Below are 14,591 nucleotides of genomic sequence, written 5' to 3'. Positions count from 1 at the left end.
ATCATCACCCTTCACTACTCAGATTTGTTTTGGCTTTTAAGCATTTCTCTAATTCTTTTTACAAGGAAACAAAATCCGATCCTTCATAAAACGTCAGCTGTTAGGATGAAGCTGCATTTGCACTAAGAGGAAATTAATAGCAAATGTTTATCCAGGCCACTGGTGAATGTGTGGTGGTTTCCCTGCCTGTAGCCCATCCAGGATTTCAGTTTTTATGGCCTGTGGCTGATAAAACTTGCTTCTTCAGATGACATATACATAAATATGTATATTCCTTTAGCCCACTCCATTTACTAGGATAAAAGATGTACCTTAATCCTCTTTGACCATGGCCAGGCCTTCTCTGAAGAAATGGTGGTGACAGCTGTTCCCAGCTCTGAGCTGCTTGTGCCTACTTTGCTCACCATTATCACCTCCTGAACAGTTCTGCAAGGCAGAATGAGGAAAGACAGCTTTCATAATTTTAGACAGATGTAAACTGCACATCAGCAGCACTTCAGGCTTCTCCAAAACTCTCCAGACCAAGAGTTAGGGTAGATGTAGTCCATTCCTGACATCCCAGAATAGGCTATCACAATTAAAGCGAGTCACACAGACCCACCCATTACTTCTTTAAACTGTAGATGTGGGTTTCTCAAGCTGAATTAAGGTTTTTAGTCCTCTTAGTGAAGTCAGCACTGGTTTGGGGTTAAAATTGAAATGGTTTGCTAAAAAGGAGATACCTGTTGGAGGTAGGGGTTAGATAATTCTGTATATTTTAAAAGCACAAGGATTAATTCAGGACCTTATTTTGGACTTGGGTAATGGAAATGAAAGTTAGTGAACATAACAGAGAAAAGAAATTTTAATCAGTTTTGTGTATGATATAAAACACTCTTGTCTCCACTGTCTTCTTCCCAACAAGCTACTTCTTCTTTGTAAGATGAGATACTTAAATCATTAGCTAACACTCTTTTCTGCCACAATTTTTTGCATCCATGAAAATGTCTAGCAACAAAGTACCTTAAAAGGATCCAGAGAGAGACAGTAGAGAACAGGCAGCACCAGCAGGGTGTTTGTATCCTTTGAATAAGGCAATCAAACTTCCATCCCCCTGTATCCTCTCTTACCCCTGCTCAGCTGGCATGGATGAAATACTAGAGCCAATCTCATCAAAACAATCTGAAAGGAAAGTCAGGATCCTTTCAAAGCCCAGAAATATTACTGGAAGCACAGAAAGCTCATCTTCACAAAAATTATTAGATCTCAAGTTTGCTTCCTGCAAAAAGGTTAAAGGGCCTACATCCAATTAATACTTTGTATCTACCTCAGTCCAAGACATAATTTAGTTGTGACTATACTTTATTGCACTTTTAGACTGTAACTACTGTGGCTGTGTTTTTATTTTATCCTAAGTATGTCTTTGGTCGAAGTGTGATTATCTTTGGGCTTATTTTGGAGCTTCTTAAACTCTGCAAAAGCAGCGCTTGTATTGCCACATATATGAATGTCTGTGGATTTTATTGTTATGTGAGGTGTGTATTTAGAAACAGGAACAAAATCAAAAATTTTTTTTATTGACTTAAGAACAAATTTGAAAGGAGAACTGCCTTGAATGAGTGAGTTCCTTAAGTGATCTCTCCTTTCAAAAATTAATTTTCTTTTTTATGGCATACAATATAATGGTTGGAACAACAGCTTCCACCAGTTCTTGGCTGCTTCTAAATGCAGGACAGGCTTCTCTTGGTGGGAGTTTTACAGTTAGCTTAATTAAGAATAATGACAGATCTGTATAATGAGCTGGAGTATAACACCTCACCTCAAAAAAAAAAGAGGATTAAGTTCAGAGAAATTCTGAGGCAGTATGATATTTGGCACTGGAAATCAACCTCCAGGACTATAAAATACCCTCAGAGTCACAACTTCCCATTTCCATGTCTCCCCATTCCTGGGGGACTGAGCAGTGCCATAGATCATGCCAGCAACAGAGAAGAACCCCTCTAAACCCTGTCTGAGGGACCAGATATTGACTAAATATTGACCAGGATGCAGGAGCTCAGCTGCTCCCAGCCTTCAGCCACCCCTTAACCCAGTGGGAATGAATGAGTGGTGCTAACCTGGACCCTGAGTCAAGACAGTGCCTGTGAAGAGGAGTGTCTTGGCTTTGACTCATGTCCTCATCCAAAGGGACTTACACAAAGGGGCTTCATGTCCCCAAGCCTCAGCTCCCACCCTACAGAAGTGCCACAGCTTTGTCCTGAATCCTGTTCTTTCCAGAGGAGAATTTACGGGCTTCAAACCATGGGACTGGGTCTTGGAACATCCAGTCTCAGCAAACATCCAGTTCCAGCGATGAACCTGGTGATGTTTGGCAAATCTTCAGAACACAGGTGAAAGTCTAAATCTGTCTCTATCTGTTGCCACTGGCAGCTACATTTCCAGACAGCAGGGTTATTGCTTATTCTGTGTCACCCCTGGGCAGAGGGGAGGCCTGGAATAGCCCTGCTCTCACCTGTAACCTTCAGGGCCAGCTTTCCAAGACTATGCCAAATTATGGCATGTAGATGAACACAGGAAGCTGAGGTATTTTTCCTTTCCCAAAGCACAGTGATAGTCTGTATCTATATGTTGATGGTATCTGTCTATAAATTCCTATGCCCTTCTACAGGCAAACTAGGGGAGAGGAAAAACCACAATTCCAAAAGCAAACCCTTAATACATTTCACTCTTCCCTTGCAGCTCCACGGGCCACGCTGGAGTTCCATGCAATGGTGCAGCCCCATGGCTTGTGCATACCAGTATTCTGGATCTTTTTATGTGTTCTCTGGGGTTTGTAAAACCTTCTCACACTGAAAAAAATATAGTATATATAATTCATTCCTTTGACAGTTCCTCAGCTCTAACACTAAAAGGACAGATATAAAAAGCAGGTGTTCATGAACGATGGCATTGAAAATACTGTGCAGAAAAGGACACATGTTAACCTCTAAATAAGGTGCCATAGCAATGAATTTTTTTATAACCCAAGAAAATGTTAAAGTAAGTTTAAACTTTACCACAAAGTTCACCTCTGCTATTTACTGTGCAAGGTGATATATCTCTTCTATGTGAGCCATAAAGATAAATTTTGTTTTAAGGCAGGACTATGAAAATTACAACGAGGATAGAACAGTCCCTTCCCCTTGAAGCGTTCCCTTTTTTCTTATCATTCCACATATAATCTAGAAATGGGAGCATTGAAAGCAATACAGACTTGTAAGAGGTTAAGGCTGAAGAAAATAGAGTTCTTTTACTCTCCCACATTATATATGTCCTGCTTGTATTTGAGCAAATTGTTTAACAGTTCCCATTGTTCCCTCGAGACAGTACATAAATAATTATAAATCTTATTAATACCTCTACAAAAGTGCACTTTGATTACCCCAAATTAAACATGTCATTCCTGGGATTTATTATTATATTTGCTGTGTAGTTATGGTTAAAAAAAAAAAAAAAAAAATCTGGAATTTTGGGGTTGGTACTTTTCAGTCCCCATGGTCAGAAATGGTGGCTGATGGTGTCTTGGTGGGTTTTGGAGATCTGCAGAAAGGGAGATATGTCAAATATTTGAAACAAAAAAAAAAAATAGCTACATCTAGTAAAATACAACATAACGCAGTTTTCTATTTCTCCAGCTATTTTTGAAGCCGTTCTGGTGGAATAGAGCAGGGCAGGGAGCGGCGGGTCCCGGGAATTAAAGGCGCAGCGCCATCTGCTGCGCGCGGCTCCGCAAAAATCCCCTCTCCATCTCCACATCCATCCCAGCGCTCCAGCTTCACCCCCTGTGGGATGGATCATCCCTCGATACCCTCGTCAGACAGAACAGAACCGGAATGTCCGAGCTCGGGTGGCCGGAGGTGCCGGAGGACGGCAGGGATCAGAGGGAAGCCAGGACGCATCCCGGATCCCTGATTTTTGACGCTGCCCAGCAGCCACCTGGAAAGAGGCAGGAGCTCGGGTCTCGCTGTTCAACAGCAGTGCAGGAGCTGGGAAAAATTATTATTGCTGCCAGAAACCCTAAGGAATAGGGAGTGTCCAACGAAATTAAGACATGGCAAAATCAAAACTGGTAAGATGGAAAGAATTTTTCACCTATTCTGCCTGCAGGACTGACTGTGAAGGGACATCCCCAAGGCTGACAACTTAGCAAAATTCATTAAATTTTCAGACAGTTCTGGGGTCAGAACTTTTCAGAATAACCATTTTTACTGACAAATTTCGGAAGGTCTAATAATCCCATGCTTTTATGTTTAAAACATTCTCTGATGTGTAGAGAGTAGGATGTGCTGAAATGCTGGATGAGGTAGATTATCCTACATCCATGAGGAACCTCACTTTCCTTTATATCATCTAATCCTACCTGGAGCAGCAGCAAGATCCTGAGATTTTGGGGGTACAGTGATTTTCTTGCTGTTACAAGAGACAGCTGGCCAGTTTTCCATTCTGCCACAGATTTCCTGTATGATCTTGGGCAACACACTTGGGGTGCAGTTAGATGTTCTTGCTGATCTGGTGTGGCACATTGCCACAAAGGACACCACCTTCTCCTTTTCACCCCCAACACATTGTGTCAGAAATTCTCACTTTCTGATGAGCAGTTACATTTCACCAAACTAGAAGAAATCTGCCAGGAATCCAGAGTGCAGAAGAAATCAGAAGTGTCCTTTCCAGCAAAACGAACTTGCATATTCGAGCTACAATTTTATGACACAGGATGAGCTGCTCTGACAGCTCACTGACACCAAAATGGAGACGTTCCTTCTCTTCTTCAGCCAGTCCCTCATCCTCCCTCACTGCTGTTATTAATTTGGCTCCTCTTCTGGTGTCACTGACCCCTTTGAGCCAGCTCAACTCATGGCAGAAAATAGAGTCCACAAAAAAAACCAAAAACAAACAAACAAACAAAAAAACAACAAAGTTTTGCTGGGTTAATGAGTTTTAACTGGTTTATAGTAAAATCCAACTGTGTCAAGGCTGGAGTCAAACAGTGGAACTTTGCATCTGGGAAAGGTAAGGGAGGACAAAAAAGGGCAGTAGGGAAAAAATTAGTAAAGAAAGAAGATGTTGGGAAATTCCCTCTCCTTTTGGTCAGTTCATCAGCTCTGTTCAGTTGCTCACAAAACCAAGCCCAAGCTGTCATCTCACAGTTAACAATCATCAGGTGGCCACATGCCATGAAAATAGGAGCATAAAAATCACTCATATAGTTTCTTTCTCTCCTCTACTTTTGACTTGTCTCATTTGCTTTCTAATTATACTATATTAGGTTTAAATATATCAGAAAAGTGTTCTGGAAAATGCAATTATTTTCCTCTCAGTAGGGTTTTTATGAGTATTAATAAGGTAAATGTAACCAAATTCACTTATAACTGAAGGATTAAGCCTTGTCACTGTGTTGACACATAACCAAATTCAGATTTATTCTAATGATCTGCTGATGGAGCCTACATCTTACTCTTGATCAGAGAGACAGGCAGCTGAGTGAGTCTATGGAATATATTGTAATGGACTGTTAAAAATGAGCACGAGTGAATAGGTGTTTCCTCACTTTTCTCTCCAAGCAATATTAAATAGATATTTGGTACGAGAAAGAAACATGGACAAAGGTGTGAGAAGGTGTAAGGAAAAAAGTCTCTCTGGCAACTTTCCTGTGTTATGGAAGCTACCTAATATATATCCATCTGTGCCTCTTAACCCCAGATAGAATTTATATCTGTTTATACTGTGACTGCCTTTGTCCCAGTTTCATCAGGATTATTGTCCACTCTGACAAGGCTGTGGGGCAAACTCTAAGGAGGAGACACCAATGGCAAAAGTCCTGCTAATGGCAAAAGTCCTTTCCTTCACTGAAATCAAGCTGTCAGACTGGACACTTGGATGCCTGAGGTCCTGTAGCTGCTCTGGGGGTAAGGTTCTACTCTATAAATAATTGAACTGGGGAGAAAGGTAATCTTGTTTTACACAAACACACACAAATTCTCATGTCTCAAAACTGAACTTCCTACTCTAGAACTTAATCTTTAGCATCTCATTTAGTGGATCTCAATACTTTTCATGAAGAATGATATATTCCTGCCCATTATAATTTAAAAAAAGCACAATAAAACTCAAAAATAATATTATGTATGTATTATGTAACATTACGGGTGTAACATTATGAGTCACCTGCTGTTTAGCCAGTTTGTCCTACATATGCCCCACTGAAATGTTAAGTACAGCCATTGGCAAAGTCTTCACATGCTGTAACAGCTCTCATGATGGACAAAAAGGACTGACTGGAGAAGACTGACAGGTTGCAAAGTGTTAACCTGTACTTCTCTGGAGATTATGTGGATGTTGGGGTCTTTGAAATAATGTGAGAATTCTCAAAGAAAGCTTCTTTGGTGTTTTTTTATCTACTTCCTCTCCCAGTTTGAACCAGCATCAGCAGCTGAAGACCAAATCTTGGAGTTTTGGGGAAAAACCTTAGGTTGGTTTTTATTATGAGTAATAATATTTACAGTACAATAGAGCCTGGAGGCCAACAAGATTGAGATCCATTGTAGTAAATGAAAACCACTTGTCTCCAAGTAATTAAATAATTAAATTATTAAATCACATTTAGATCTTCTGAAAAAGTCCTTATTTTTATCTACACATGACACAAACCAAAACTCCTCCAGTACTGGGGCAAGTGAGAGGGAAACATTTTCTGCAGACAGCTCCACGGTTGCCCTCAAGGTCTTCACCACTGTCACGTGGCTCCCTCATGGCAACCTACTCATCCTCCCAGTCCCTTAGAAAAACACTTTCCTGGCCAAGACAGTCATACTGATACAAACCCAGGGTGTAGACCAGACCAGAGATAGGGAAACTTTGCTAAACAGGTGTGGCTCATTATTAGGCACTTCATGCTTTCTATTTTTACCTTAATCTCTTTGCTCTTCCCTCAGGGCTTGTGTAGTCTAGAAAAGATTTATTTTGAAACTTATTAGTTCAAGCATTTGAGCTAATATATTTTAAATCCCTGGTTTCTGATCCTGGCTCAAAGGGTGGCTACTTTAATCTTCCCAGGAAGGATGCAGGACTGCCCTTTTCACCACTTGGTCTTTTCAGAGGACCAGGGTGTCCTAACTCTTCCCTGGACTCCTCCACCTAAATAAGCCACTTTTCCATCAGCTGATATAACAGAAAATACCTTGTGCTGCTTATTCCAGGGCTTAAACAGGTGTTAATTAAAACATTTTAGCTAGCACACTTTAAAAATACACCTTTTATCCTCGGGCTCAAATGTGGGAGCAAGTTCCTGCAAGGCAGCTGAGCCCCAGTACTGCGCAGGCGCCGTCAGCTGGCTCCAGCCTCTGCTTTCCTCTCTGGCCCTAATCTCAGCAATCTCCATACACACACCATCCATAAACCAACAGCCAGACTGTATTTGCTAAGAAAAGCAATTATTTAAATGTCCCCCAATAAATTCTCAATCCCATTTCAATTAACATATGTAAAACTGGCTGTAATGTTCCCTGCGTAGCCCTTGTACTGCTCTAACGCTGCGTAGCCCCAGTTTGAAGAATTTGTTATTTGCCATTAAGAGAATAACGGCACATCTGCCACCTTGATCACTGTGTTTGTATTATTATCTACTTCTGTGTGAGTGCCAAGTAATTTAATCAAACTTGAGAGAAGAAATAATAGCGTTTCAGTTGAACAATGGCGTGGCCCTTTGAAAAGGCAGAGATTTGCTCTAGGGTACACTAAAAGGAGAGAAGGTCTATAAACAAAGGGTAACACTGTGAAAAATTTATCTGTCAAATCTAGCTACTTTTTTTTCCCTACTTGCAAAAAATTCTCCAGCAGATTGGAACTACTATAAATGTATCAGCCTTCAGCAGATATGCTGTGTAACACATTGCTTATTTAGAAATCGCTGGCAGTTTGTTCACTTGAGCATTTATGGTTTCCTTTTCATGCTCTGTGATATGTTCACCGTATATTACTTTATTTCTCTGCTCTAACTGGACTGTCCAAAGGAAAATGCAGAGTTGCCTGGGATAAAGAAAAGTAATCATAAGAAAGAAATAGAAGGAAAGAAAAGTAAGCGAGCAAGCTGAGGACATGTTAAAATGTCTGAAATCTTTCCTTGTCATTTAGAGTGTCAAGAAAATCATTGTATCTCATTTTGCTCCCAGATTGTTTAAACTATTGATGGAGGAAGAGAAGGCATAAGTCATATTTACTGATTGCCTGGAAAACTGTTCAGCCAGTGTAAATTCTTTGCATGTGAGTGCATGTCCATGTGCCTCATTGTTTGCAAAGGGTGCAGTCCCTTATCCTTGGCCCTTTTGTTTGAGCAAATGCTTAAGTGCCAAGCCTTTGGCCAGAGACATCTGGAAACTGCTGCCTGTCCTCCTTGCAGCACACTTCTGTAGCTAAAGCCAGTTGTCTTTCTTTTGTCTGCTGCTACCTGTGGACAAGCATGGCTAAACCAGACTGGCTTCTTTTTTTTTTTTTGCCTCCTAGGCCTCCTCTCTTTCTATAATTCTCCACTGCCAGCTGTGTGATACAGAACTCGAGCTCCCAGAAAATATTCCCACAGGTTGTAGTTCCATGCAAGCAGAGGATGACCGTGCATTGATAATAATGGAGAGAGCACAGGCTGATAACCAGTACAGAGTAGGCACTAACATCCAGACAGGAGTCTATCTCTTCACAGCAGAGTTTCCTCTGAAAGAGAACAGAAAGCCCAATCACTCTAAACAATAAATTTATAGAAGTAATATTTACAAAAAAAATTTCAGTCTTCACAGCATGTCATGGTGCCCTGAGTAAGTGACCAGGCAGTAATCAATTTATGCATCCCTACTTTTCCCCCTGCTCCTTTGATGATGTGGGATATGATTTATGGGGGTAAGAAAGCCAAATCCTGATGTGAAAATGCTTTCAGATCATCTGACGAGAGCAATATGAAGGTTAGAGTTTATATGACTGTTTACAAGAATGTTGTTATTACCATGCTATAAAACAGAAAGGAATGTGACCAGACTAGTACAGAACATCAAAAGAATTGTAGAGTCATTTTAATGAGTTACTAGAAACCAAGTCAGGTTCTGCTGTTTTGAGGCTATATGGTTCTATTCTGTGCAGTGGATTTAAGTCACTTAGCAACCTTAGCACAACTTGCAGCATGTTGAGGCACGCTCCCAGCTGGGGTTTAATGCTCCCAGAATCCCCAGGTGGACAGACTGTCCTGTCCCTTTGTACACTGTAGGAAAAGACAGAGCCTACAGCTCTGCTGCCTCTGACCTTGTGTGGACAGTGGCAGCTGAGCAGGAAGGGTGGAAAGTGGCATTTGTGGATGTTTGTCCAGACCAACAGTTTTTAAAATTCACTGTGGACATGTGAAAATATCAGCACAATCAAGGCAGGAAAATCAAGCCTATATGGATTGCATGTGAAGCTCCAAGGAGAAGGAGGTTTAAGGAGGCCATGTATAACCCATCTTTAGGGAGAAATGTTAAGAAATTTTCAAAGTTAATACCAGTTTAGTTAACAGGGGGTTTTATTTAACAGCCTTTGCCATGTTTGAAGAGTGTGATTTGCCAGTATTTTCTGATTAATTTCGCTTCCTAGGAGTAATTAATTTTTATACCAAAATGTCATCTACTTACCAAGCACACAGTGCACCTCAGAATCCAGAGTTCTTTTACTTAATGTAAAATATCCACAATGGCATTTAATTCAAAATGCACAAGTTCAGAGAAGTCTTGGACTGGACCATGAGGTAGACTGTAGAGTCCTTTAAAGTACAAATATTGCTGTATAAAGGGTCTGTGACAGGGGAGCTGGAAACAGATGATCTGCAAGGTCCCTTCAACCCAAACTACTCTATGTTTGTAGGGTTCTCTGATACTGAAATGTGATATCAGTGAGATATTTATTGGCACTTGGTATAAAAGAGAACATTTTTTTTCACTGAAGTTAATGTTCTGTTACATTAATGCACATTGTATGAATCTTAGATTGCAAAATTACTCTTTGGAAATTTAGAACTACTCTATTCTTACATAGCTATTATGTCCTTTTTAATCTCCAGGTAGAATCCAGATTTACATCCATCACATGCTGTTTAATTATCTGGAGAGACTTTAGTACCTGTGGGATTTAAGTTGATGGGCTTCTGAAGGAGGTTACTACCCTCCCTGAGATACAGAGCTTCACCAGCCTGTGAGAAATCCCTTCTGGAGAAGGATTTGTGTGATTTGTCAAGAATTTGCGTGAGGTAACACAGACTCACCTGATGGGTTTTCCACAGGAGATGTGAAAATCTCCTGTTCCAAGGGAACCTGAGACCTTACAAACACAAGCCACCAACTCCTTCTACTTAGGCTGTCGTGCCCTGAAGAAAATCTGTGGCAATTGAACTTGTCCAAGTTCTTTCACTCTAAGTATAAAAGATTAAGGAAGTCAAGTCAACTAGTGAAAGAAGAGGAGCTCACGTTACCACTGCTGCCTTTTGTCACCCACTTATGCCAACATTTTAATTCCCCAGTAAAATTGCAAGAGAGTCTCATTCCCATCTTCTGGCCTTTCTACAAGGAAAAAATGAAGGTGTTAGTCATTAAAAAAATGGGCCATATTTGTGAATGTGCAGTTTCTCCATCCCCTGGTTCTTGCAGACTTAAGAACTCACCCACCCTTCCCTTTGAAAGCAGCTGGCTGGGTTATTGCTCAGATAAGCACACATCTGCCCTCCTGAGGTGCTGCAACAAGAGAAAATTCCAGCTAAGGTGTCCCTGAAACAAAACATGGAATTAAAAGATTGCCTGGTGCTACTTTAACCTTTCTATTCTGCATTGTGTCACCAGCTATTTTCTAGCTGCTCTCGTTGGGTGGGATGGGCTGTGATGGGGAGCAGGGGTACCCAGACAGATCAGCCCAGTGGAGACTTGCTTCTGCTGGAACATCTCAGTCTGACTCTTGTTTATGAATCTGTTGCATTTGTTCTGAGATTTCCAGTAATCAACAACATCCTGTGGAGATTGTCACTGTTTTGTCTGTTTAGAATAATTTTCATTAATTCAAAAAGTCTCCAGTCAGTTCTCTGGGATAGACCATCCTTGAACACCTCAAAAATACATAGCAAATGCAGCACACCAACTGCTTAAGCAGTTTATCAAATGGATACAGCTTTGTGTTTGCAGTGCTGTGGAATGTATGTGCCATGTCATTATACACCTGGGTTACACGGTTTACAGCAAATTAAATTTGATATTGTCATAGATAAACACTCCTGTTATTAATAGTCATATTTAGGACCATGGCATTATCACAAATGTCACACAGACATTTCAAATTTCCAGTCTCCTGCTTTTAAATAAGTATGTGTTTGGTCAGTGCCTGCTTTGGGTGTTCTTTTCATTAATACACCAAATATAACTGAAATGACAATATTCCTTGCTCTCCCTTGCTTATATACCTCTGAAATCATCCCCAAAATCAATTCAAGCTCAAAATTATATACAGGTTTCTTTTATTATGTTTTTCCAACAGTACACAAGAAATTAATGGTTCTGACTGTGAAAATCTGTCCTGGGAAGCTGCTGGAAAAGCAATTCTCCCTGACATTTGCAGCTGCCACCACTGGGAAAAGTTCCCACGCTGATTTTGACCTTCTGAAGTCCAGAAGCAAAAAATCTCATCTCTCTCTCAGCTTGATGTTATACCATGCAAGTGTTCACAATCCTCCCCTTACCTTGCTGCCTGAGAAATATCAGCTGACTGGTTTAAAAAATCATGATTTAAATAAACAAATTCTGTACACATCAAGTGTATAATTTAAAATATTATATAAAGATTCATTTATACATTCATAAAGGCAAGGATTTAAGTAGTTCTAGCAAATGTTGCACGCCTTAGTGCATATATGACTTTGTGCAGGAGGGATTTCACACAAATTGTCACCATATAGCAGATCCAAGAGCTAGAGCAAAGTGACAGGATCCATGATTTCAGGTGTCCAGAAATCCTTGCTGTAATGGCAACAGATGAGACAGTACAGCAGCAGGTATTTTGGGTGGGATGTGGGATCTCATGGTAATCCCAGAAGATGTTAGCATGAAGCTCAAGAGACACCTGTAAGTCCATTAAGACTGAATTTCAAACCCTACAGATTCTTTGACATAAACATCCAAATGTCCATGAGTCCATTAGCAACAAGCACATGAAATCTCTCCTGAGAAGTCTACTACAATAAATTTGTATTAGTGGGTTATTTCCTATTGTCCTTAGGAGGCACCATCAAATCCTAGACATTTGAACCTAATTTGAAGGTATTATACCTGGTCTGTTTCCCCCAGATAGCTGTGAGCAATACCCAGGGAGTACCTGGACAGATTTACTGTTTTTCCCAGCTGAGAAATGTCCAGGATCCAGCTTTGTGGCTGGAAGCAGAGCTCAGCATGCTTGTTATGCAAGGAGCCACAGGATGGAGGCTCCTGGAGAGTTTATCAGGTCAAGCAGACCTACACTACATCTCATGTTTGATCACCAGTCCCAAAGATCTAGTCTTGACCCATTCCATGCTTAAGTCTTGGGAAGGGTGAGACAAAGTGATGCCTGGAGCCCAAAATGAGAGAGAAAAATTGGGAGCCCTGGGAAATGCAGGAGGCAACTGGAATTCCAGGACAGGCTGGCCTGCAACACACAACAGATGACCAAACCAGCTCGAGGTTTCTGGAAGCTGCAAAGGTTGGCAAAAGGCCTCTCCATTCCTGAAACCAGCCTTCTGCTGGTTCCCTGGGGTTTGCAGCAAAGGTTCCAGTTGAATAAAGAAATCTCAGGCAAAGAAACTCACACATCTTTTTTTATTTAATACAGCTATTTTGCTCAGCTCTGCGTGAAACCACCTGCCCCACACAACCACAAATATTGAAGCAGGAGAGCAATTTTTCTACCACCCACATAAGATAAGGAATCAGGAGACACAAAGCCTCATTATATCCAAACAAAAAACTTACAAGTAAAAACAAAAGTGTTAAGAGGAAGCTGAAAAAGTAGCTGAAAAAATTAACCTATTGTGCAATCAAATACAAATTGAATTCCAGGGTGTATTTTGTTACTTAACACATCTGCTAAGTGTAATCCATGTTCAAGTTACATTTTGAAACTCAGAAGATCACCATCACCGTCATCACTCTCATCGGTTAAATTCAACCGTAGTTATTTTAAAGCAGCTTCCCAGCAGACTTGTGAGAGGTGGAGGTGAAGCTGCACATGGCTCTACACACTTTTCAGGTATAATTTAGTGTGCCTCAAAAGCAAATCTCAGGGATGGGTGTCACAGGGTGATCATGGAGACAGGAGAGATTTGCACAATCTGCTGGGTTGCAGGCCATAGTGCTTTCTTGGGGGTTATTTATTAATAACAAATTAGTTACTGCACCAACCAAGGACAGCATCCTCTGCCTGCACTTTGGAGGATGGCTGATACTTTCAGACTGGCACTGAGGTGAGATGCTATGGGACCACTTCTGCACTGCCCAGTGAAACAGGTTCCAAGGAAAGAAAGAGCTGACACCAGAGAAAAGTTGAGTGTGGCATTATTTTGACATCTCACACTTTTCCTATACTTGTCCTGTAACCATCAAAACTTGTGAGACTGAACTGAAATACTTTTTGACTTGAGGCAGCCAGAAGACCAAACAACTGCTTTCCTAGCTGAAAAACATTTCCAAAACATTCCAATGCCTCTTTCTTGAGGAGAATAAATGTGTCCCTGTTCATTGTCTTCATTGCTCAGACCCCAGTGTCATCAATTGAATATGCTGACAATCAAGTCTCTTGCTCAGTAGTTCTTGCTCAAAATCAAAACTTGATCCATCCTTCAAATCCATTCCTCTTTATCTCAAATCAAAAAAACTCTTCTATTTTTCACTTATTTGTATGCAGCATCATAGAAAACAAGCCTAGGCATGACTTTCAAAAACAACTAGTGCCCACAGCTCACCTGCTTTCCCAAGCAAAGCTGGAGTCAGACACACTGAGCTGCTTTCTGAAAGCTGCAGCAGCTGGTAGATGTGCTCAGAAAAGCAGCCAGTGGTGTGCTCAGAAAAGTCTGCCCCAGAGGAACATGGATTCTTCCTCTTGCCCTTTTTGTAGTTCATTTCCCTTTTGCTGTAAATTATGACCTTAAATTGCTGAATCATGCACGATGTCATCTGAAGGCACCATTTATTTTGAGCATGAGCTCCGTAAGAGTTTGACAGGAAAGCACCACAGTGCCATTCCCAGGATTAATAATGCGAGATGCTGAAATACAGGGGGCAGCCAAAGGGGGACTTCAGCTCAGCAGCTCTGCCTCTGGATAATCCTCTCCAGGGAGTCTTGAAAGGCAGCAGAGAGCTCTGCATCATGCTGTGAGCTTGCACCCATGATGAAAGGTGCTCTAAAAAAGTCAACTGCAAGGTCAACGTGCTTTACACCCACGTGTTGAAAAATAAGTAAGCATCAGTGTCCAATTTAGTTGTCATCACAGAGTGGGACTCCAAGGCAAAAGAATGCTCTAAGCTTGTAAGGACCACACTTCTCTCCTTCCC

Source organism: Pseudopodoces humilis, chromosome 1 (genome assembly GCF_049639895.1).
Source record: "Pseudopodoces humilis isolate 2021_Gansu_Grassland_sample_001 chromosome 1, ASM4963989v1, whole genome shotgun sequence".
NCBI lineage: Eukaryota > Metazoa > Chordata > Aves > Passeriformes > Paridae > Pseudopodoces > Pseudopodoces humilis.
The sequence above is the reverse complement of the archived record's forward strand: the minus strand, read 5'-3'. Positions refer to the sequence as shown.